At 43.0% G+C, this 26,414-nt stretch overlaps 1 protein-coding gene across 1 annotated transcript in view; it reads right to left on the reverse strand.

Moving 5' to 3' along the window:
- Positions 1-26,414, reverse strand: part of LOC105825449 (chromosome unknown open reading frame, human C10orf11) — a 626,737-nt gene that overhangs the window by 163,672 nt on the left and 436,651 nt on the right. The gene's annotated exons all lie outside the window — the stretch shown is intronic.

The raw sequence follows: 26,414 nt of genomic DNA on the forward strand, positions 1-26,414 counted from the left end.
CTGAGGAGGATACGTTCCAGGGCAGGCAGCTGAAGGCACAGACCAGCCGAGGTGCCATTACAAAAGTCAAGGGCAGAGCTGATGAGGGCCTTGGCCCCCGGCAGTGGCCACAGAGAGGGGGAGAAGGGCAGAGCTGACAGCTCTGTTGGCAAAGGGTCATAGCGTGTGGTCGCTGCACAGATGTGAGGAACAAAGAGGGGTGACAAGCTCAGTCTCCAGAGGCCACAGACACCCTACGCAAAGGGCTGAAGAGGGAGGGCAGCATCCAGTTCTCCCCATGCATCCTGGCATCTCGGCAGGGGGTCTTCTAGATTCCCTGCCTCCAGGAACTACGAAGGTTCCAGAGACCCTCTCTTGAAAAACTGAAGGACCTAGAGTTCTCTAGGCTTTCAAAAATCATAACGCCCGCACATGGCAGCCTTGATAGTCCCCCCACTTCCTATACTCTTTCCTGGGGCAGGGAGCAAATTCTCCAAAAGGCAGAACAAAGGGGACGTAGAACTGGTACTTTGAGTGAACAGTACCCGCAGACGAGAAGACTACATTTCTAATTTCCTCAGAAAGCGACTTCCCTACGGGCAAAGACTGATGCGAAGCCTCCAAGAGGGGGAAGCACAATGTGGGGGCTTCTCAGGAGCCCTTCATTATAATGGACAGAGGATGAGTGAGGAAGGGCCAGAGGAAGAGTTCTGTTCTTTCCCTGTACTTCTCCCAGGGACTCTTCAAACTATGCCGCATGGAAAATTGGATGAGCCCATCACCCTCCCAAGTCCAGAACCTGCCCACTCTCTTTGAAGCTCATGGCTATGCTCTGAGACTCTCGGAGCTTCTTCCCGTCCTTCTAGACTTTCACTGAGAAGCCCTCGAGGCTCAAACATGACAAGGCATTGTCGAACCAATCACTTGATTGCACAGTGCGAAGAAAAATTGACAAGTCACATGACTGAGGCCCAGATTTATGTATTCTCAGGAGAGGTGCCTAACACAACAATGTCCCACTGGTGACAAACCTCTTTTGCAAGTGGCCAGCTGCTTCCAGTATTCCAGGACACCGCTCCTAAACACACACACACGCACACATACGACTCTCCTAAGGTCTTTGCTTTGTAGTATGAACACACACTCCTTCAATCCTTATGCTGCTATGCTGCAGAAGTTTAAAAAAAAAAAAAAAGAATGATCTGGAATCTGATGCGTTTCTGTCAAGATGCAAACACACACATGCATGCATGTTTCATAAAAAAGCCTGAAATCCAAGTTTACACAGGGAAAAGCAGGGTTCTCAAAGCCAGTCCTATGCTTGTGTTCCTGAAAAACCAATGGATTTGGCTCAGTTCTGTTAACCATCAGCAATTATCTTCCTGTCAAAGCTAAAGGTAACAAATTTCCCCATATCCAGCAAGGCTATATCACCGACCGGACACCAACATCATCTGACGGCAAGTAAATCACCACAGCAGCCATGGGCCTGACAGACAAATGCTCTGTCTCAGAAAATCCAGGCCTATCACTCAGGAGGGGGAAAAAAGGTTCTCTCGGCTGGTCTCACAGAGAAGAGATTAAATGTTGCAGATTCAGTAAGTGCAGTAGAAAGCAAATCCTAAATATGAGAATTGTTAATGGACTTTACACTGGTCTTTTTAATCTGTTGCCAACACATGCTCGTCTATTTTACCTTGGTCGGCCTTATTTCCTGATGGACGCAGCAGGCAGAAACAGTGCGCTATCCTGGCCTTAATCAGCACCAACAGCACAAGAACAATGCCCTGCTACCTATCAAATGGGGACTACTTTAGCAATAGCTGTTCTTTTATAGGGAAGACTGTGTAATAAAAGATACCACTAATATGCCCTGTCCTCATACTTAACAATAACATTCATTTCATGATATGCCACATAATGGGGATATCAGTTCTTAACCTGCTCGGGAACAAAGTACTGCATTATCACAGGGCAATTGGAACTTGGCTGGAATTCCCCGATAATCTATGGGTAGAAGCAGCGTTTTCCCCCCAAAGGACAGAGAGTGCTGGTGTCAGACTTTAAGAGCCAGTCTACAATTTGAGAAAAGCCACCTTTAACCCTCACAATCACCAACCATTAAATGCAGGGCTGGAATGTATAACATTATGCAAACACCACTGGGGGACTCTCCACTGGATTGTACAGTGGTTGTGTGCATGTCTGCAAAGAGGCCTGTTTTATTCAACAATTTATTTCATTCAAGACCCTTCCATGAACCCAAAACTGAAGTAGTAGCACTGTGGGTCCCCAAAAATATCACTGCCCTCAATAAAAACACAATCTCCCTGGGAGGATAAACCTTACCCATAGAATCCAATTATCTAGCAAGAACTTTGAAACAATCAGCTACAAGATGCAGAAGAGACGGGAAGAAAGGGGAGAGATCCATGAATTGGCACAAAGTGCTGGGCAGAGTCCAAGGTGACGTTACTGGCTTAGCCATCTGGTACCATGAAACGTGTGTGTGTTTAAAAATAGCTATTTATTGCACTTTTGCTATGTGCCAAGCACTGACCAAGTACTTTTGCATATTATGACACTTAATTTTCGCAAACTGAAGAAAATCTTTGCATTCTCATTTTAAAGGGGAGAAAACTAAAAACCAGAGAACTTAAGAACCTTCCCGAGGTCACCCAGGTAAAAAGAAGTGGATCTAAGACTCAAAGTCAGGCCCACTGGCATCCAAGACTCCCTCACTATCCACTCACCTCAGTTATCTGTAATAGAGATTAGCTCTGACCCCCTGACTGTGTAAGTACCCAAAGCCCAACATCTGGAACACCTGCAGCTGCATTTGCAACACTGCCACTGGGATGGCCATCTGGAGTGAGGCCTGCGAACTGGTACAGGGAAAAGGACAAGCTCAGAAGCCTACACAGTACTCTGACCTGTGACCTCAACTCATGAGCACCATGATCCCATCATCTGAGCCAGCCAACCCCCAAACCAAACAATCACCTAAAGAAAAAGGCCAGGTGGCCTGGGATTTTATTTTTTATTATTTTTTATTGTTTTCTTTTTTGAAACCGGTCTTACTTTTTGTTGCCAGGATAGAGTGCAGTGGTGTCATCGTAGCTCACAGCAACTTCAAACTCCTGAGCTCAAGTGATCCCCCTGACTCAGCCTCCCAAGTAGCTGGGACTACAGGAGCGCATCACCACACCTGGCTAATTTTTCTATTTTTTGTAGACATGGGGTCTCGCTCTTGCTAAGGTTGGTCTCAAACTCCTGACCTCAAGTGATCCTCCTGCCTCGTCCTCCCAAACTGCTAGGATTACAGGCATGAGCCACAGCGCCAAGCCTAACCTGGGCTTTTAAAATCTACATGTAATGTTTGTCAAATCTTAAGTATTAGGTTAAAGCATATGAAACTGCCATTTTTGTAGGTTAAAACTGGGCAAATATTGGCAATTTCATATTGTTAAAACTAGTACCACACCAGGATTAAGGTCAGAAGAAGGTAGGGCAAATCATCCACCCTTGGGCAGAGAGGGTTTTTACCCCAGAGAAAACATTTTACCTTCATTTCCTGCCAAAGTTAAACAGATCCAGAGAGAGGAGGAAAAGCACCGGACTCACAAGGAAGGGCCTAGAAACTGAGCCACAGGTGCGCCTTTGCCCCTAACCAGCAATGTGACTTTAGGTAACTTCCCACTCCTCTCAGTCCCAGTGTCCTCTTATGTGGCAAGGAGGTGTTGGACCAGAAGTTTTGAAAAGCTTCTTCCAGTTCTGAAATGTTGTCATGCAAATGGTCTGTGGCTGACATGAGATTCTATCCTGAGAGTGGAACCTTGGATAAGAGTGACAAGAGATGAGGGAACGGAAATCTGCAGTGGGCAGGAGGTAACCACCACGGAAGATAAAAGGAGCCCAGGAAAGGGAAACTGAGGTTTAAAGACAAAGTTACTAATGTTATAAAATGGACAAGGACCAGCCCTGGAAGCCCAAATAGTTAATGCTCCCACTTGCCTACTTGTTGAGCACCCAAAGCCCAACAAGGATCCAGGATGGGCAGTCTGAACCATATTTCCTCATCTTCCTCCTCTAAGAGGTTGTGAGACCTTTAACATATCCACAAATCAAATGCCAGCAGCCAAATGAATCTAGCATTATCCTTCTTAGGATTTATGGCTGATGTAGCAATTCCTTGTCTGGTCCTAAATCTGCCATTTATGAGAGAAGCATCCCCAAGGCCCCACATGCAGCTACACACTCCACATCTGCCTGCACAGGGGCACAGTGACATTTGGTGACAGGACAGAGTTCAGGAAAAAGTTCTCCAGCATGACAGTGCTTTAGATTAGAACATCAAATAGTTCACATGGGCATGAGGGAGAATTGGCAATCTTAAATATAAGAATGATCCAAGGAGAGCTAGACTCAGGGGAACTGAGTCAGTCCACCAGGCAGCTGTCTGCCTGTCATCACTGTGCCAAAAACATTTAGCAGGCCAAGTGAAAGAGAAGAGAGCAGTCCAGCAATGGCCCGCCACAGTGCTTCTTCTCCAGCTGGCCTTATTGCTTCGCTACTTTCGCAAGGGCTGTTCTCTGACATCTCCCATGGAAACTCTAACCAGTGCCATAGTATCTGAGCAGTTGCCTATTCTACCAGGTATAAAGGGATATTAACTTTGCCTAACTGTCGGCCGATAGTCAGAAACCTTAGTTCTAGTTCAAAATCCGCAAGGATATACCAGATGACCTGAGAGAAGTCACATTCCCTCTCTGAACTTATTTCCCCATCTCTAAAACAGTGAGCTGAACTAGATCAGGTTTTGCAAATTGGGGGCCTACGGCCATTTTCAGCCCATAGGCATGATTCCCCACCACCACCACCACCACCACCACACAAGGTATTTTAAATATCAATGTAGCTGCCTACAGTGAATAATCAAGAGATTTCACAGAAAAATCTGTATTTCTGGCTTCTCTTAAATAATGAGAAGATCTAAAGTTCAGCTTCCAGTAATGACAGAGTAGCTTATATTGAACTAACCCTCCCATAGATAATAATTATAAATTTTGGACAAAATATTTTAAAAACTACCATGAGTGAGTACTGGAAAGATATCAAAAGCAGGTGGAAACTAGACGGAAGTTATACTTTAGCAGCAGTCTGCAAGTTAGAGTGGCTATTAATAAAACACAAGCAGAAAGTCACCATCTTATTGGTTGGAAGAGTCAAGGATAGATTTTGCCACTGACGAGGCAGTTTGAAAGTGAGGGGAGAGATCCCAGAAATGAGAGAGCAAGAAAGGGAGGTTAAAAAAAAAAAAAAAAAAAAAAACCAGCAAGTGTAGTAGCACCCAGACAGCCAAATTAGCATTCTAGCCCGGGCAACACAGTGAAAAAATGTCTCAAAAAAAAAAAAAAAAAAAAAAAGAAAACCCTACCACTAAATCCTTGGATGACCCTGAGCTGCACATGTTCTGGGAAGATTACAAAACTAAGTGAAAAGTAACAACTGGAAGACTGAAAGAAGTGAACAGAGATTTCAGCTGCTGCTTTCCACAGGGGAGACATAATTTTTAGTTTGAGTCCAGCCAAGTTAGCTGCCTGCTAGAACAAAAACTCAACATGTTTTAAGAAAGGGCAAGGAGGAAATACCAGAAACTGCAGTCTATCAGTCTGTATAAGGTATCATCCACAATGTCCAGGATACAACGATAAATCACTAGACAAACTACGGAACAGGGCAATGTGACCTATACTCAATATATGTATATATTTAAAGCCCATATACACTAACTCTAAGACGGCCCAGATTTTGGAATTAATAAGAAAGTACTTTAAAGTAGCTACAATAAGCATAACCAAGGTCTTAAGGGAAAAGATGGTTATAATGAACGAACAGATGGATAGAAGGGAAATCTCATTAAATAAATGAATAAAAAAGAACTGAATGAAAATTTGGAAACTAAAAAGCACATTTATGATGAATACACACACATGTTAGATATGACCTTAACAGGAAAATAGATACGGGTAAAGAAAGGGTCAGTGACCTTGAAGGTAGAACAGTAGAGATTATCTAACGAGAAAGAGAAAGGAAAAAAGATTTTAGAAACAATAAACAGAGACTCATTGACCTGTGAGACAATTTAGAATGGTCTAACATACACGTAGTTAGAGTCCCAATAGTAGAAAAGAAAGGATGGAGCAGAAAAAAACATATGAAGATCAATGGCAAAAAAAAAAAAAAAATCCACAAATTTGCTAAAAAACAAAACAAAACAAAAAAACTTAAACAGGCAGATAAAAGAAATTTAGAGAAATCCATACAGTATTAGTTCAAAGAAAATCATACCTGTGAACATTACTGTCAGACTTCTAAAAATCAAAGCAAAAATTTTGAAAGAAAAATAAGATATTACATATAGGGGAACAATAATTAAAAAGTGACAGTTGACTTCCCATGAAAAACAAGGGGGCCAGAGACAATGGAATGACCTCTGCAAACCGCTGAAACAACAAAAGTCGAATCAGAATTCTGTATCCAATGAAAATAATTTTCAAAAATAATATAAAGATAACTTCAAATGGACAGAAACAGAAAATTTGTTGCCAGAGACCTGAATGATAAAAAATGTTCAAAGAAATTCCTCAGGCTAGAAAGAAACAGCACCAGATAAATTTTCTGTTCTACAAAAATATAATGAAGATCAGTGGAAATGGCAAATATGTAGTAACATGTAAAGACCATTTTCTTCTTTCAATTTCTTTCAAAGGTATATAGATTTTAACACGGTAGCAAAAGATTATAATGTAAGCGTATAAGAGACATCAGAGCATACAACCAAAATAAATAATTGTTGAATAAATCTTGACCCGAGGTTGCTACCCCTGAGCTAAGTAACTATCCAAAGATCCTTTCAGCCCTACTGTTCCATGAAGCTGAATACCTATGGCCCATCTCTTATCCATTGGCACTATTAATAATAAACTGAGCAAAAACGTCTAATAGCAGATCATCCAGAAATGTGTTTGATTTGGATTAATATATATCAGTATTTCCCAATATGCCATTGAGTCCCAAGTACAATAGCCAACACATCACAAGAGATCAATGAACGTTCTTTGTTATATAACAGACAGGAAATCCACGATAACTCCCATCTATTTGGTATCTATTTCTCTCTAATGACCCATAGGTAAGAGTAAAGTACAGAAGTTAAGAGCATGAGTTTTGAGATTAGACAGAACTGATCCTATCTGTGTGACTTTTAGATATACAGCCTAGGACAATGACTGAAGCTCTCTGAGCTTCTGTTTTCTCTTCTGGAGAAAATCACACTTTAATCACAGCGTTGTTGGGATGATTAAATGAGATGAGGTCTATAGGGCTCCTGCATGAATAATAATCAGAGATTATCATTCTGGTGGGGTGATTTAGTAATTAAAAGGAGCTTTAGAGGTATAATCCTCAAGGCAGTTAAACAAGAGTAGACTATGGAAGATTCTATCTCCTTCCTTTTCTGCTGAAAACATCAGCAAGTGCTCTTGCAAAGCCGTCCAATTCAGAGTCTTTTAACTACGTCTCATAGTTAAAGATCATCCACCCTGTAACCATACTCCTATAAGCCCCTGTTCCTGTCCTGCTTGCAGGCCAAGATGACCTGACCACAAAGCGGCCCATTTCTTCAGATCAACTTCTCCTCCAAATGAGTGGTCAATTCAAAAGCTAGTCTATGCACATGACTTGTAGCATCACAGTAGTTCATGTACCACACAACTCCAGACTCATGGATGATAGGACTCCCAAGAGGCTACTAAAAACCATAATCAAAACACACGGTTACAGAGGGAGCGATGCCTCTCTGATTCTTCCATTGCCAGCCGTGAGCCGTGTTGCAACCAATCTCCTCAAATACTCAGCTTCAGAAACAAAGACCAGCACCCTGAAGGCCCAGGGAGCAGCGACCAGCTTCCCTACAACCCTCGGTACATGAGCCAATGAGAAATTGATCCCTGCCGAATCCTCCAATGCATCACTGCAGACCCAATGGGGCTTACCGCACTTGTTACCGATTAAACATAAACCAAGCATGGTATTTATAACATCAACTCCAGAAATGAGTTGCTTCTCTGATTAATTACTGGTCAGGTGGATTTCTACCTGCCCTTCACTTCCCACAAGTGGTTAACTAACAAGTCCATCATCACCAGCTCCGTGAGGATTAGAGGTTAAGCATAAGCTTGATTATAAGCCATAAATGTGAGTAATTTGAAATGTTACTGGTTATTACAAAAATATATGATAATAATTTCCTCCTTAATGAAAGGGAACATGTTTATAGTGGTCCCAAGCTCCTTGTTCAGGCTTTGGGAAAGAGATGAGAGCATGATAAATAGCTCCGCCTCAGGATGGGCATCTGGGGTGAGGTGGCACAAATGAATACTTGCCATTTAGCAAGGTCATAAAAATGCAAACACATCACTGTATCTGTATGATAAATACTGAGTTTATGGGCTCCTCTCTTGAAGGGGCTGCATGTCCCTGGGGAGGGGTAGGTGTCAAAGTGTTTGGAGTCAGAGGAGCCAAAGAAAACAGGAGACCAGAAAGCCCCCCTTCCCGCTGGCAACACTACATTTTAGAAATGAAGACTTGCCCAAGTAAGTCCTGTGCACTGTGATTACACACGCACACAAAATGCACAATACACAAAATGTTATTAATAATACGGACCGCAGAGGTGTAACACTATATTTTAAACCTCCCAACCACATGAATGAGACAAGGAAAGAGTAGAACATGAACAAGAAGCCTAGGAAGAGTTGGTGAAATTCTGAGTTTAGAATAAAAATTGAATATCCTCATTGAACAGGAAGAGGAGATGAGTCCTGTTCCTCAAGAAACGGAAGGAGGGTCCAGCTGCTGTCCATAGGTGTGACTGTCATAAGTCCCCAATCTTTACAAGTGGTTTGTGGTTTGTGTGGCAGCTCTGAGGGCTTCCTGGAGCTACCAGATCACAGGCTACTCTACATTCCAGGTGGCTGGTTCTCAGGAAAAGATCCCTGATGCCAAATTCCAATCAATGTTAAATAATCCAAGGCCAATCAAGTCACAGCTCCGCCCAGGAGGTTGCAATGCAGGAAGGGGGGTCAGGATGGCACCATGCCAATGAGATGCTGGTCATTTTTCCTAAACCCTGTGAGCAGGTGAGAGAGCCCCTGGGCAAGGAAATCATGGGGCCAACACCAATAGCTAAGAAGCCTCAGAAAGCAAAGTGGCGATAAAAGCTTTACAGCTACCCGTCCTTACGCTGAGTGTTCTCTTTCTAAATTAAAAGTCGTTTTCCATTTTTAACAGCCCCAACAATAACACTTTATAGAGCACTCTCTTTTCACGGAGCACTTTACAGTCATTAGTTATTTAATCCTCAGAGGTGTCTCAGGAGGCCAACGGGCAATAGACTCGCTCACTCTCCTTCCCTTGCCCACGAGAGCAGGAGCTGGCCCAGGGAGTGCGCAGCTGGCTGGAGGTGGTGGTGCTCCCAATGTGGGGGTGATGGGCTCAATTTAAACCATAAGGCAGCTAGTTTGCATTTACTGAGCTTACTGATAATTGCGGAACAATTATTTTTTAAACACTGTCAAACCATTTTCACCAACAGAACTCCTTTTTGCCTTTGTTCCCCCTTAGCAGACACCAACGCTAGTTGTTCAGAGTGGTAAAGATTTTATTACAACCTTCAAGTTAACAGTCTCTCCAAAATGTGTTTGTTGCCTGGAGAGGCAGGCAGATATCAGCAGTCCGTTCAGATATAACAAACTCACTCAGTGAAATATCTATACGATGGTAAGGCATTTCTATTTCACTGAGGCATTTTTATACATCGGATCAGACCCTAGACAATTTCAAAAGCCCCCTGCCCCCAAACACACAATAAATTTTCCCAGCTTTTCTCTTTGATTACTTTATTTAATGAGTATGGAGCACCTACTATGTACCAGATACTGCTGAGTGCTCTCAGGGACAGTATGTCACAGGTACATGGCTCCCATACTTAAGGGTCCCACAGGCAAGAGTGGAGATGACATGAACCCTTAGCTACTATAAAACGAGACGGAAAGTGCCAAGCGCCAAAGTGGAGCACAGACAGAACGCCGCATCCGACTCTGGGTGCAAACGCTCACTTTCAGTTGGTGGAAACCACAGTGGCTTCTCAGAAGAGACGGTCTTTGCGCTGGGCCTCGGGAAGTAAACAGAGACTGGACATGTGGGGAACAAACCATCTCAGGTGTCTTCAGAACAGTGTGAGCACAAGCACAGAAATAAGCCTGTTGGAGGTGTAGAGTGGGACATTTGGTACCAGATGCCTGCTGTGTATAGCGTGAGGAGAACAAAGGCCTTCTTGGACCATCTAGTTTAAAAAGCCCCCTTCCCACCCCAGCCACTTACTTACTATCCAACAGCTTCCTATTTTTCACAGTTCCCATCAGAAATTGCCCATATTTGTTTATATTCTATCACCATCACCACCCCCTGCTACTAAAATGCAAACTTCATCTTATTCAACTATGTATCCAGAACACTGCTTGGCCCTAAGTTAGGCACACAGTAATTATCTGTTGAATCAATTACTGTGTCGCAGAATCCTGGAAATGTACCCTATCCCCAGTTTTAGTTCAAGAAGGTGCAGAGTTCTCTTTATGCAAACTCTTGAGCTCGCTTCCCTCCCTCCCTCTCTCTCTCTCTCTCTCTCTCTCTCTCTCTGCCAGATTCGAGGGTCTGACATTATCTTTCCTCTGCCAAAGGCACATGTGTTGTGGTACAAACATATCACGGTGCCATATCAGAGACCAAATAAATGCTCTGAAGTCCCTAGTGATGGGTCCTGTCCTAGCCCAGGCTGCTGGGCTGGGCAGCATGAATAAGGTTGATGCAACATGGGCTGGGGAGGGGGGACAGAAACCAAACATCCACCTTGTTCAACCCAGCCCAAAGTCAAGGCTTGGCCTGGGGAATGACCTCTGAGAGTAATTACTGCAAACTCACAGCCAAAGGGAATGCAGTAGAAAGAAAGTGTCAAGAGAAGCTGAGAACAAGTAGTTACCTCCTGTGAAATGTGACCTTCTTAGGATTTTATCAGCACTCTCTCTTTCCCATGGGCCTAAAATGTATCCCAGTGAGAATTCAGGGAAGATTTCAAGGAATGAGGCCCTATATTCAAATAAGATGAACAGAGGTCTTTACAAGATCTTCACATTAAAAATGAATAACGGGAAGCCAGCCCCAAAAATCACAGAGCCAGAGATGCCTTTTCTTCCCTGGAGACCACCTCCCCAAGGATCTTTAGGACATATATCCACGAGAAATAACAGCACAACTAAACAAAACAAAAACCAGCCACCAAGTCCACTGCATGTGGTGCGTGCCCCCAAATTCGGTGCTGTTTTGTGAAATCCAGGGAGGCAAACTACATCTGTCCAGTGGTCAGGCTCACTCCAGCCCCTTTGTGTCTACACAGCAGCTGGCCACATACTCACATCTGGTGTCCACACAGGTCCAGGGCCTCAAACAACTAGAAAGCTGCGCTTCACACAAAATATGTTTTTTAGGACCGCAAGGATAATTGAGACAGAATGCTAAGCTGGCATGATTTTGGGGGGATCCATCTAAAAAGCCTAATCATGGCTAATTCGCCGTTCACGGCCACCCAGGGATTTCATGCAGAGCACTGGTTTCACTAAGGTAATTGGTGCTATTGAAACAAGCCAGTGCTCTGCAGTTCGCTGCTTCCTTCCTCGCCTCTGGGCACGGAGGGGATCAATATTTGTTAGGATTGCTTCTTGTTCCAACAATGTAAGATTTACAATACTAGCTGGGATTCTCACTTTGTCTTCACACAACTCATCAGTGGAACCCAATTACTAACCTCAGACAAACAACATTAACATGAGCCTCTATGCTGCTTTATTGCCCTTCATCCAAGGCTCATTTCGGGGTCTTCAGGCAGTGCCACTATAACAGATACTACACTTTAAAGTGTGCTCCGAGGAATAAATTCTCAGTCTTTCATTACTCGTACCTTGATTTACTTCATATCATCTTGCCGCTATAGACAAAGATAACACACTGTAAATTACAGCCATCCTGTCTCGTAGTTCCAGAGGTAGGGGGAAGGCAGGGAGTGATGCTTTGGCTTCACAATTAGCGCCGGACCAGGCGCTATCGCTCCCACGTTGCCCACGATTAGCTAGCGTTTATTAGAACCATTTGCAAAGCGCGCTTTGGACACAGATCCCTTCCCCCACCCTCCATCCTCCCTTCTGCCAAAGAGCCCATTAAATTAGAAAAACTTCAAAGCTAAATGAAAACATGGTCGCAACTGTTCTTTATCGCACGCTCTCGCAGGCTAGCAGCTTGGTTTGAGAGGTAACGCAGCAAATTTATTTAGCGGAGAAACCCCGGCGGTAATCAAGCTCCTGTGACTAAATGGCTCAAAATCTCCCGAATTGGGCGTAATTCTCAGCTTTTAACGTCTTCTTTTCTCCAGCTTGAACCTTTGGCTAAATCAGAGCCATCCACCTTTGCATTGCATTTCACCTAACAAGAGAGCCGGGCGAAGGAGAGACCTACAGAAACAGTCATTGGAAAAAGTCCTTCGAGTTAGCTGTAGCAGTACCCCCTTATTTGTCCTACAATTTCCTCCATCCTCCATCCTATTCCAGTAGCTGATAACTAAGAACATTAGTTTTATGCGACTTGTCAAGCTCAAATGAAAAGAGAGCTAACTTTAATGACACTGCAATTAATCGCCCCAATAGACAGACAGCTAAAAGACAAGATATTGACTTCATTAAGGATAATGTATTATGTCATTAAGTTGGTAGGGTCACCTTGTGTATCATACATGCCTGCTAATATATTGGCATTTTCCTCAAATAAGATAAATTCAGATATGAGTGATAAAGCTGATTAGAAAATGTTTAATCTAAAGAGGCTACTTTCCTTATATGCCCACTCCGTAGCCCCATGTGGAAGTGAAGTCGTAAGAAACCATTATAGACCCAAGATTATTGCAAATACCAGATCCAGCTCATTTATAACCCAGTCCTTCCCCCGCTTCATTTCTACACTTAAAAGAGTGTCTTAACTGACGGAAGTTGGACAGCTTTTGGCAATCTGATGGCTCACAGGCTTGAGTTATGGGGGGCAGTGTTGTTTTTAAACACAGCGCTGTTTTATTTTGAACTTTCACATGCCCGGGAAATCCAAATGAAAACAGCCACATGCCAGTGGTGACTTGGGGACTGAGGTTAACCCTGACAGGGCCAGGCCCCCAAAGCTACGTGGCTGAGGCGAGGAACTGTGATACGACGCAGCTCTAAGATGGATCATTCTTTTTAATGAGATAACTTCTCTTCAAGACCTACCTAAAGGGAGTTGGTTGGCTTAAAATGAAATCATTTAGCATATTCACAAATTAAGATTCAACCACTGAAGCTTCTCCTGGCATTTGATTTCACAAAAGTAAAATAAGGCTTTTAAAAAATTATTTCTCTTCAACAAATTCAGCAAAAATGTATTCATAGTTCAAATGTTGTCCGAAGCTATAGAATTTCCCCATGGAGAGTATCTCGTCATTCTAGGAATTGGTAACTGGTTCCATAATACACTCATTTTGAAGCTGTTAGGACTTCCTCCCCCACTTATGTATCATAGTTTTACCCAGTAAACAGGATCATGATTTTATTACATCTCATTTGATCTCAGTAAAACACTTATCCATAATTGAGGGATAAGTCCATAAACAATATTTGGATAAGAACAAATCAAAATAAAGATTAGAATGCAGTGTCAATTGCTAAATGAAATACTGAAATATGTGTCTGGGTAAATGCAATGGTCTGAATGTCTGTGTCCCCAAAAATTCATATGTTGAAATCCTAACCCACAGGTGATGGTATTAGAAAGTGGGGCCTTTGGGAGGTGATTAGGTCATGAGGGTGGAGCCCTCAAGAATGGGATTAGTGCCCTTATGAAAGAGACCCCACAGAGCTTGTTTGCCACTATATAAGGACACCATAAAAAATTGTCATCTACGAACCAGAAAGTGGGCCCTCACCAGATGCCTAATCTGCTGCAGCCTCGATCTTGGATTTCCCAGACTTTAGAATTATGAGAAATAAATATCTGTTGTTTATAAGCCACCCAAATCTGTAGTAGTTAACAATAGCCCAAACAGACTATGACAGTGAATAAAAGAGATATGTGCGAACATATATGTTAGATATTTGTTTGTATATACAAATAAACATGCAAATAGACTCATATCACCGGACCACATCTAGATATAATATCGAATCCTGGCATTATATTCCAGGAAGGGAATGTCAGAGATCTTTTCCCCTCCAGAATTTCCCCATTTTACAGATAAGCACATTAAGTTCTAGAAAAATGAAACAACTTGTTCACATCTACACAGAGAGTTAGTAGTAAACAATCATCTAAGTCTGACTATTCTTCCACACCTCTCCATATCATCTCCCTCCTTATACGTGTGCATATTTTAAACTGCACTTTTCATACCACAGATAGAACGTTCTAGATTGGAGCATGGAAATGTAGGGTTCAATGCCTTACAAACAAAAATGATAAAAAACAAGGAGACATCTTCCCAAACTCGACCAGGCAGATGACCTAAATCTCACTGCCTTCTCACATAATCAGTCTTTAAAATGAAAGAAAAGAAAGAAAAATAAAGGGGCAGACACAGTGCAGTCCAGAGACCAGAGGAAAACCTCTGATTTGATGTGCCCCATCAAACATCGCAAGCACACTCAGCCCACATTTTTGCTTCCTGCTGTTGCTACTGACATTAAGATAACTTGCTTGATTTTCCAAACCTCCGAGAGGAGGGCAGGACTGACAGCCACGGGAAGCACCTCCATTGCTTGTGGACGGATGGCTTCCCCAGTGGTGGAAGACGGACTTCCTGCCACTCCCTCTCCAAACTCACCACTAATTACCAACACCTGCAGCCCTTCATGCCAAGCCATCCCTTTTAACCTGAACCCTCATCTTTTCTATTATTTCCATTAAGGTTGTCAAAACCAGAAGTTTGGGAACCTTTCTCTGTGACCTTGGCATTTCTTTGCAGGCTTAACGTATTGACATTTTTTCCTCTGACTGCATCTCTTCTCATTTGTCATGATTATTGCTGAATTTTTCAACTGTCATTCCCAAACGTAAATCAATGGTTGTCTACTTCCCCTTTGTCATATCTGCACAGCAAACAGCCTTTCCCTTCTAAATGAAGCTTCCTCCCTTTCCATCCATTAAAAGGGGCCTGTCTGCAGGAGAAGTCAATCCTTTGTTAGGTCATTGCATTTATCACGCTTCCAATCAGTACCTGACACACTTATTCAGCCAGGTCTTCAACCACACAATCATTGTTCATCTGGGGAATTTGCTGAAATTTATTTATGCATGGCGTTTTCGCTATCCATCTTGGGCAGTTTAAAATTTTTCACCTCTGCCCTTCTCTTCCTCGGGACCCCCAATTCTTTGAGGGAATTCAGGGGATGAAGATAGGGGAGTGCAGTGATAGGGGCCAGGGAAGGGGGAAAACAAGAACAGGAGCTTGTTTCTGTGGGAGTGGCTGGAAGCAAGTTCCCTTCTGAGTAAGCAGGAGAGAGTAAATCAAGAGAGAAGCAGGACCAGGGCCCGGGAGCCCTCATTACAGAGGACCACTTAAGCCAGGAGACCCCCTTGCCAGGAAACGTGCCTAAGAAGGACAATTCTCATGATGTGCTGGACGACAGTGAAGTCCTATCAAGTTTATTAAAACCCCTTTGCAAGCAGATTGTCTCCAGTTGCCTTACAGAACCTTTAAGAAGAAAGCTATTCTAAAAGAGAAAGGGAATAACCCTATTTCTAAGAACTCACACTTCTTAAAAAGTGTGGTCCAAGCAGCATGTGGACCCTGCACCAAACAGGTTTCTCTTCCCACCTACCACAGGCTCCCCCTTTATGCCTTCACCGCCTGTTGGAGGTTCTCACTGTTACCCAGGTCCCTGGCATTGGTGCACACTCTATCTTCTGTTGGAAGGAACACATTTAAACAGAAGAAATCCAGACTTTTTCCTTCCCTATAAATGCTCTCAGCTCAGGGTTCAGAGAAAGGACACCTACAAAGGTAGCCAGGGCCCTACTGGCTGCCCCACCACTCCTGGCCTCTCCTCTCTCCCATTAGGGTACCCAAGGCAAAGTAAGACATGGACTGATGAGAATTTTAAGACAGATTTAATTTCTGTCTCCATCCTTTTACCAAAGAAGAGTCCTAGAAACCCAAGAGGTCCATACGAAGGAAGTGGCTAAGGGGCAAGACTGGCACTGGGCACCCAGCAGTGTTTGATGATTGTAATTACATGCTTATGCCACAACGAATGGAGTATAAAGACATTCACCTCCATTTCATTTTCCTTAGATCAGCAGGAGATGCTTTCTCCATCCTTAGGACGTGCAAATGCACATTTTGCAGACTCAAAAATTAAGGCCCACTATTGTTGAATAGTTTATCTCAGGCCTCAGAGCTGACCAAGAGGGCTGGAGCTGCTTGGCCCCCCAATTACTAACTGCTACTGGAAACTTTGAGATGTTTCCTCACATACTTGATCTTGGGCTGCTGTTTACAGTTGTGCAGTACGTTACCTGCACATCTGGACATGGCAGTCCTATATAAGTGTGAGGAAATAGGGAATGGATAAGCAATCTTCTACAAACACCCTTATACAGGGAAAAGTGTTACTACACAAAGTCCATACAGCAGGATACAACTATAGGAACCTAAAAATATATCCCCAGCAAGAATATAAAGGTACCACAAAAGACTATATCACATCGTTCTCCTCATCTTAGCTAATACCATCCCAACCATCTCACCAACTCTCCATACAACTTGTAAAGCTATTCCTATGTGGTGTTAGTGGGTCCAGATTACTGGATACACCATTCTAGAAGATACATGACCAGAGATGAATTGCTGCTACAACTACTCAAGGGCCCTAGAGCATCTTACAGGGGCATATATTACACTCTGGACCTTCTGTAAGTTTAATTACTGTGTCACTTTGGGCTGGATCCACTGCTCTTAACAAAGACTAAGTCATTTCTCTTTCATGCAAAGACTATAATGTCACTAGAACTGTATATGGAATGTGTTCTTCTCTTTAAGTCCTTATCCAAACATGGGTGTAGGTGTGCACAGCAAGTGTTTAGCTATTTCCTCATTAGTAATACATCAGAGCCAATTTCCATGATTGAACATGGAGTGGCAGGTTGAGGGATGAAGAGTCCAGTGAATCTCATTGGCCCATCTCCTCTAGCATCCTTCTAGGATATCCCAGTAGCCTGACTGTCCTCTCAGCCTGATCATTTGCTTGAAGGTGATGAGTAGGGATGGTGACAGCTCAGATAAGGTTCCTGTCCACAACTTCCTTAAATTCAGACCCACTGTCAGAAATGATAGTATCTGGCAAGCCATGTGTTGAAAGTACCTGTGACTATTTCACAAAGGACTAGAACTAGAGTAGCTATGAGAACCTTGAGTCATTTTCAAAAGGAATCTATGCCTAGATAATTCTGCAGAATAAATATTGATTCTTGACTAAGGCTTTTGTCAAGTAACTTTACAGTTCGCAAAACATTTTTCACATACACCGTTTTTGGTGGATTATGCCAAGCAGCTTGGTATTATCCCTAACAATCTTCAAGATTATAATCTGATCTAGACTCCCATATATAACTTCTGGCCAGTTACTTAATGAGTAAAATTCACGAAAGTACTGAATTTAGAATGGTCAAGATAAAGTGATGACTATCCTTTGGAATACACAACATGATTTTATTTTTTATAAGGTTTTTTTTTTTTTTTTGGCATAGGCTGGTTTCTTAGAATAGTCAAGTTCTTTAATGAGCTTCTCTATAGCCATATCTTCTATTATAGCCAATGGAAGGAGAACCCAAGACATGTAATTTGCAGCCATGTGACTTGATCAGTCAGCTGTATAGATCAGAAAGCTTTAAATCAAAATCATAGATGAGATCTATAGCAAATAAAGGCTTCAGTGTTCATTAGTTTTCCAGGTTCATAAGAAAGTATAGCCATAGAGAAAGAACAAAAGACATTATATATGTACTAACAAGCTTGGAAATTAGAACTCAAAGAAACTCATTATTGGTACAAATGATAACAGCTATTTATTGAGATAGTTTATAATTTCTTGATTCTCATAATAGCAGCGAAGTCAACTTCATGAAACTGTTCTGTTGTTGAGCTGGGCAGTCTGTGTGTGACTGAGCTCTCAGGGATTTTGTGGCCAAACACGGCTTCAACATGTTGAGGTGAAAAAGGCACAATGGTTTTGGTTGGTCCGAATGTGTGAATGTAGACTCCTAAATCAATAACACTGAACATGTGGAATGTGGTTTCACAGCTGGAAAACAAGCTCCATGGGTAGGATTTCCCAAGTAGGAGAATCAGGTAGCTTGACATTGCTGATGAGGGTGGATGTTATAAGCCTCAGTCAGTCCTGAATCTCTCCTCTCTGTTAAAGAGTCCCCCTGAGGTATGAGCATTCTTAGGTGGACTTCCTTGAGAGGAACCTTAGAAGAAGGAAATAACGTGGATTCTGGTTTCACATGTTTTCCTTCCATTCAGATCCTTGACTACAACAATCATGATGATTCCCAAAAGTAATCTGTCAATTCTACATCCCACTGGAGGATTAGGATATCGATCATTATCATCATTTTAAGTGGTACCCCAGCTGGTACACTAGAAATCTGGATCTCCATGAGGCTGTAGACTTCCCTAGAGCAATGGACATTCTGAACTAATAGCCTTTAATATGAAACACTACTTAATGATGACAATCCAGACACATGAACAGTTATTTATATGTTTAGCCAAGGTCAAATTTGGCAATGATCTTCTTGCCTTCTTTCTTCCCCAAAAATGCCTGTGAGACGATTGACCTCTGACATTAGAAGTAAGCTCTGCTGTCCCCATTCACAATGTCCATGCCATCTCCAGAAAGTCTCACCTTCCTGGGTATATTCAGCTGACTCCCCCTTGGAGAGATACTCAGGTTCTTCAACTTGTTTTTAACTTGAAGCAAAAGGTAGTTCTGGCTCTCACGCAAATTGATGCAGGGGCTGGAACTAGACGGAATGATACCATTGTCCCATTGTCTGTTCCCTGGAAAATGCTTTGGGATTGCAGTTGGAAAAATTCTACAACTTGGTCTAATGATACCAATACTTTGGAGTCTAATTATTTGTCCATAAGAGAATGTTATATAGCTCTGCAAGTGGCAAATGCCCCAGTCCTGGGAGAATCCAAGCAGACCACCTCTAAGGAGGACTATAAAATGAAATTCTTTTTAGGCTTATGAATGGAATTAAATAACCTTAAATCTCAACTTGGGGATTCTATATTTTTATTGTCCAAGATTACTTCCTTTCTAAGAAATAACAATTTACATTTGCAATGCAGATTCCAGCAATATCAACTAAATGAACATTGTACTCCGAAAGAATACATACGTAGCAAGTATGAAGGCTGGGAATGGAGATGAAGGCTGTCTTAGCAACTTTGACAATGGCTTACAGAAAAGACACCCTGAAAAGGGTCTTGACCACTTATCAATAAACTACAACTCAAATCATCTTCAATCTAACAGTCATGATCATGCAACAACATCATCATCATCATCATCTAATGTCTACTTACCATAGAACTTTTCTGAGTTATAAATCCAGGAGTAGGACCATTAGGTCATAAATTACATATATTTTATTTGGCCAGTACTTCCAGATCTCTATTCTCACAGCAGTGTGCGAGGTTCCCAGTTTCCCCTCATCTCCAGATAAGATACCAAGAAATTCCAGAAAGTGCTGTATCTATAAAAGGCCTAAGTGTCACACTGCAACTGCCTGTTCTTCCTCCATTCTCATTTTAGTTGGTAAAATTTAAATCTCTAAACAATGATTGATGGTTCTGGTGAGAGGTGTTTATACAAGATCTTAGTCTTAGGCAAAGCAGGTGAAAGAACTATTATTAGATATATTTAGGCTTCATGAACCATCAGAAGCAGAGCATAAATCTACTCGGGGCTCTCACGGTTTTCTTCAGAATAAAAGCCTCTCAGCACATGACTCCAAGGAAGCAGAATGACTGACAGTCTTCAATGTGCTTCACGGTAGGAATAAAAGGTAACGAGATTGGCTGAGGTCTCTGCTAAGACTATATCCAGTTATTTTCCAGCAGTACCTAAGAATGATTTTGCATGGTATCACTGCTGATCAGCCTCATTCTCAGATAGACTCCCAACTCCGCCACAACAGAAGTTTGGGAAGGGAGCCCTCCAAGAAATAAAGCCCAAACAAACTTGACCACAATATTTAGTATATTTGGGGGAAAAAAAGTGGCTAGGATAAGCCTTGGTCATCCTATGTCCATTGTAACCCTCAACTACAGGATCCGAAAAGTAATAAAAAAGGAACTCAAACAAAACCAAAACCTTAAAAGACTAACAAACCTACAGTGGTCTCTGGCACACATGGGACCCTCCACATAGAGACCGGAGGATGGTGCCAACAAGGGGCCCTTTGACAGTAAGGCAATATGCCAGCCACGTGTAAAACAAATGCCTAATACATCATGATCCTTCTGGTCCACAAATATTCGCTGTATAACCTGGGGACATTACTTAGCTTCTACAAGCTCAGACTCAGTTTCCTCACTTCAAATATGACGATGAAGGCTAATCTGCTAATCCACCAGGGAGTTGGCTGGCATAAATAAGACGACAGGTGACCAATGACAGCACCTAGCATAGAGGCCTCACAGGAATGGCTGTGCACACGTCTCCTCTATGTAAAATGGCAAGGCACTGATTATGTACAGGTTCCACTGACGTATGCACAAACTAATATTCATTCACACATCGCGCATGAGAATGCTCACAGATGCACTCGTACATGTACACACGCACACACGTCTATGCCCATCCACGTTTCTGACAGGATTTGCTACCATTTTTCTTCCCTGCCACACCCCGTCTTGTGCTGAATTCTGGCACACCGCTCTGCCTCCTGGGCACTGAGGTACAACATTCTGGCCATTGTTGGGTGGCACATCTGAAACAGGGCCCGGGCTGTTTTTAAAGTCAACTCCCACTTGGCATCACAGAACTTTCGAAGGTGAGAATTGCCACGCTACTCAGAAATAACCAAATCTGGTGATTCCAAAGCCTACGTGTTAGTGCTACAATCCTGTCTTCAAAGAAAATCTCACCCAGTTGTCCCGACAGGCAAAGCTGATACAGGCAGGGTTGCACCTGTCAGAGTAGGGGGGGTGTCCAGAGCCCTTTTCTCCCCCTCTTCCCAGGTGACCCTGAGATCCTGCCACAGAGCCACTGGATTCCAGAAAACACCCTTCGCTTAGCATATGGAGGAAGTAGGACCCAACATGATAGACTGAATCACCTAGTGCTAGATGAGTGGTTTGTCGGGGCAGGACCTAAAACCTAGATATACTGGCTCAAAAGCCGCCTCTCTTTCCCCCGAGTTGCCAAAATATAGCCATCTAAATATCAGCATTTATATTAAGCATTAAATCCATTTTACTAAACAGTAACTACCCTCGCTGTATATGATGCACCAAGCTTTAGATGTCAACTAATTTGACTTACTCTCCCTTTCATTGCCCTTATATCTTGCTTAATAAGACATTTTATTCAGATACTGCTGAGGTAATAAAGGAAGAAGCGTAGTTGCCAAATGTACTGCCATTTTTATTTTTAGCTTCACTGGAGTAAGGGGTTATTTTCTTGTGAAAAGGATGAAATGCAGCTGCCGGCCTTTTAAATTGTATCACGCAAGCCTGCTTTTGCCTGAGCAATAGATTTCCAGATAACTGCAGCAATCTTCTCAAAGTGTAAAAAAAAAAAAACCAAAACTAAAAAAAAACAACAAAAAAGAAAACCACTGCCGCCCTTCCCAGATGCTGCCCAGCCTCAACTGGGAAGCATCAGCAAGAAGGTTATTTGTGACCCCCTGCCCCATGAATCCTCTGACACCCCAACCCCAAGAGCTAGGAGGCCTCACTTCAGGCTCTGCAGCCAGCAGTGCCAAGCTATGGCACTCCCTATGTAGTTTAAACAAAATGATGATGATGATGATCTTAAACTAACATTTATTGAGTGGTTATCACATACAGATGCTGTGCCAAGTGCTTATATACATGATCTTACTTAATTTTCACAATAACCCTATGAGGCAGGTAGAATTATTATTGTGACTCCACAGATGAGGACACTGAGACAGAGAAGGGTTAAATAACTTGCCCAAGGTCACCAGTTAGTATATGGTAGAACCAGGATTTGAACCCAAGCCTGCTGGGCTCTGGAACCTGCAACCATAACCAGGACATTAGACCTGCATTGTAAATGGCTGAAGGTTTTGTTGTCAGCAGACCTGAGGCTAAATCTACTCTACTGTTTACTAGCTGTGTGTCCTTGGGCAGGTAGCTTACCCTTTCTGAGCTTCACTTACCTCACCTGCAAAACGGAAAGAGCACCACTAGCTTACAGTCTCATTGTAAGGAATATGCCTTACTCCCTTGCCTCAAGCTAGGAGATCCTTCCTCTAATACCTAAATTCTGGGCTCAGGGCTACCCCAAATGAATGAAAGAAACTGGGTTCTGTTACAAGAGTAGGTGTGCCATAAAAATTGCAGAGTAAGCTTGGGAAGAGGGGGCCGGAAAGGGCAAGGTGGAGACAAGGAAGGGGGAAGAGTTTTGATAGATCATCTCTCTAACTCTGAATAGCTCCAAACATGATGGCCCGGCAGCTGAGGGAGAAGACAGGCATATCTGCACAGGCTGAAGTCTTACATGGATTACAGTAGAGACGTGATGTATAGATTTTACACTTGGAATCTGGGTAGCTCCAGGAGTTAGAACAAGGACCAGTGGATGGAAGTCCCAGGGAAACACATTTGGCTCATCCTAAGAACAAACTTTCTGCTTATCTCAGGTACGCTGGTTTGTGCTGGCTCTGGGTACAGTGAGCTCCCTGTCACTGGAGACCTCTAAGCTGGGGCACTGACGAGGCTGATTAAGCTGCATCTACTTCAACCCTAAGTTCTTTCATTCAAGAGTTGAAATCCCAATTATTCCCCTGAAGATGAACTTGAGACAAGCAGTATTGCTATCCAGCTTTTAGATGTGCTGCAGCCAGAGTGCAGCATGGAGCTTGAGAGGCTGGCGGGTGGGGTCCTAAAGACACACCGAGCCAACCCAGATCTCACAAAACATAGGAAAGCAGTGACGGGTGTGTGTCATCCTAGGAAAAAGTCTGGAAGGGTTCCCTCTTGGTATCAGACAAGAAAGGAGACGCCCAGAGATTCCCAGGAGAAAAACAATAAAATCTCCTACCGTGGCAGGAACAACCCACTGGGTGAAAAGCATCCCTGCTTGTTTACAGCAAAGCAGCAGGCCCGGAAACCAGAACGACGGCCGTGCTAGCAGGCACTGGAGCGCGGGCGGTGGCTTGCCACTGCAACCCACAAGACGTGCCCGCAGGACTGGAGAACATGGTGCGATCCCAAACCACCCTGCATGTCCATACACACCCAGGCAAAGACCCCACCAATTAATCCATTTAATGGGCAATTTCATACCACACTGCATGAAATCAAGATTAAAAAGGTGGGCAGGCTACCACCTCATAGGCCAGGAACACCAGGTACATAAGTCCCCACCTTTCAGAAACTGGTTTACTATAACCTTGAACTGAATATAAGTGTATATAAGTGTGTGTAAATAGATATTTCTCCTCATAGCACCAGACTAAGAATTTCAGACAAATGTTTTCATTCTACCTTGGAAGCTGGTTTGCTTTTGTGACCAGGAAAGCTCCCCCTGCCACTGTTTTGTCTGTGTCTCTTTTAACTCTGCTAACAGCATAGAGAACACACCTCTGAGGTCTCCTTCCTTCCTAGAGAGCGCCACCACCTCTGTCTGTCACCTATGACTAATTCTAATAAAATCCTTCCCAGAATGCCTGAGACACACAAGAATCATACAGATAAAACAGGAATCCACCTGGCATGTAACTGCATTCCCACATGCCTGCACACACGTAGCACGCTAATTAAAAGAATGGACTCTGGTACCAGAATACCTGTATCTGGGTCCTAATTCCACCACTTTCTAGCTGTAGGACCTTATGCAAGTTACTTAACCTCTTTGCACCTCGGTTTCCTCATCTGCACAGTGGCGGTATTAATAGAACCTACCTCGCAGGGTTGGTGTGAAAGTTAAATGAGGTAATATACGTAAGCATTTAGAATACTGCCTGGCACATAGGAAGTGCTTATGTTAAGTGTTTGCTGCGACTGCCACTATTATCACCACCACCACTAACTTCTTCCTCAACAACCAACATAATTAGTCTTTGGAAAGAAGTCCCCCTCAAAACTACTAAACCAAATCTAATACTATATCGGGGCCACACGCAGTTCAAGAATTTGGATGGTTCTCAGAATATATTTTTTAAGGTCAGATACACAAAATATCCTTAAAACGATAAACTGCCGGATTCCAAGCCCTCCTCGACTCTAACACTCTCAAGCCACTGGGGCAATTAAATCGTAAAGACGTGATGTGTGTTATGGAGGAAGTACTCCAAGGCCTGATATAAAAATGTTCATTACCAGCCAGGCCCTTGCAAGATGACCAAATTAACCTCGCTGCCAGGAGTATATTAAGAGAGAATAATAAATTATTCAAAACCTAATGCTGATAGAGCAAAAAAATATTTATGGAAAAATCTTCATATTATTGCATTTTAATCATGGGCCTGTTGTATGGCTGGAGTGTTAAGTCCTCGGAAGCACTTTGGCAGGAGACAAGCTCATCCCAGCGAGACTTGGTATCGGCAACGTCTCTGGGAGAAGGGACCAGACCCCGATGGGGAGAAAAGGGCAGTAGACGAGGCCGTAGATCTGAAAACCAGAAATATGCTAAGACATGGCGAGATGTACTTGTAAGAAAGCCGCCCGTTCAGCCAGAGTAGCAGACGGCCATTTGGACGAGCATGTGCCTCTCTTAAATCACCCTTTTCTTCAAAAGCACAGAGAAACCCCTAGCCCCTCAAATTCAATTCGCTGGCCCTTGAGAAAAGGGGAACAAATATAATAGAAGAGAAAATATCCAGAAACCCACATAAGGTGCCTCCCCCACCCCCTTCCCACTCTCCGCCTGTGCTCTCCGGCGCCGCTCCCTGGGCCCCCCACCCCCTTGTTTAATGTCTCTAACTTTATGCCATGTTCTCTTCCTCTTTCAGCACGGCTGAGCAAAGCTGACAGGCGGATTCCTTTGCTTTTCAGGGTATTAAAGCCACTTTCCCGCTCTGACAGCCTGTTCTACTCTGCCACCTTAGAGCTCTGGCTTCACACTCCTCCGGGCAGCCAGTCCTTCCTGACAGACCACTGTCACTTCCCATCATCCTCTCTGTATATCCTGTTCTCTCCCCCTCAGCACGCATCCCGACTTTCCAACCAATGCAATTATTTTTTTTGACAAGCCATCCATCAGTTTTAACTTTAAAAGCACTTTCTGCTGATATCCATTGTTAAATCCTTTGCTTTTTTATGGGGCTTGCATGAGAGAATATGATATCAGACATTCAAACTACCAAACCATGTAAATTTACTTTGTTCTCAGCTATGTTTCCAATTTCACGTCCAATTTTTCGGTACATTATGCGTAGTTGTTGTGCTTAATATGATGTTGTCAAATCCCATTAAAGTTCACTGCATTGCACGGCTTTAAAAACAGGTTACAATTTGCATTCTATAAAGAAAGGAAGGAGTGCAGTCTGAAGTCAAGCTGAATCTTATTAAAATTATCTGTTCAATTGTTACATTTGTAGATGGAGTAATTTTGAGGCATTAGCTGAGACACATATGAAAATGTCAGCGTGCCAACTAACGACAATGAGAGCAAAAGGAATATCTCTGTGAAACTCAATAAAGCTCCTTTGCTGGTGACATAAATTTGATGATAATCCGAGGAAATGAATAAGGGACTATCCCGTTTGAATAGGAATTACCTTTTCTATTAAATCACTTTGGTGTGTTTCCACTTGGCCTACATCTTGGTCCTAGGTCACGGTGAGTCTCTGGAGACTTATGCCAATGCAAGGGGGTGGAGAGGGGTGCAGACAAGGAGAACCCCTAAAATGGAAGGTCATTCCTTTGAAGGGCATCACACTCAGAGGAGTCTTAAGACACCGTAAAAGGAGTCTTTAAAAACGTCGTTTCCTGTTTGGAGCAAGCACAAAGAGTAGAATTCTTCCATGCACCAGCAGCA

Source organism: Propithecus coquereli, unplaced genomic scaffold (genome assembly GCF_000956105.1).
Source record: "Propithecus coquereli isolate 6110/MARCELLA unplaced genomic scaffold, Pcoq_1.0 Scaffold80, whole genome shotgun sequence".
NCBI classification, from domain to species: domain Eukaryota; kingdom Metazoa; phylum Chordata; class Mammalia; order Primates; family Indriidae; genus Propithecus; species Propithecus coquereli.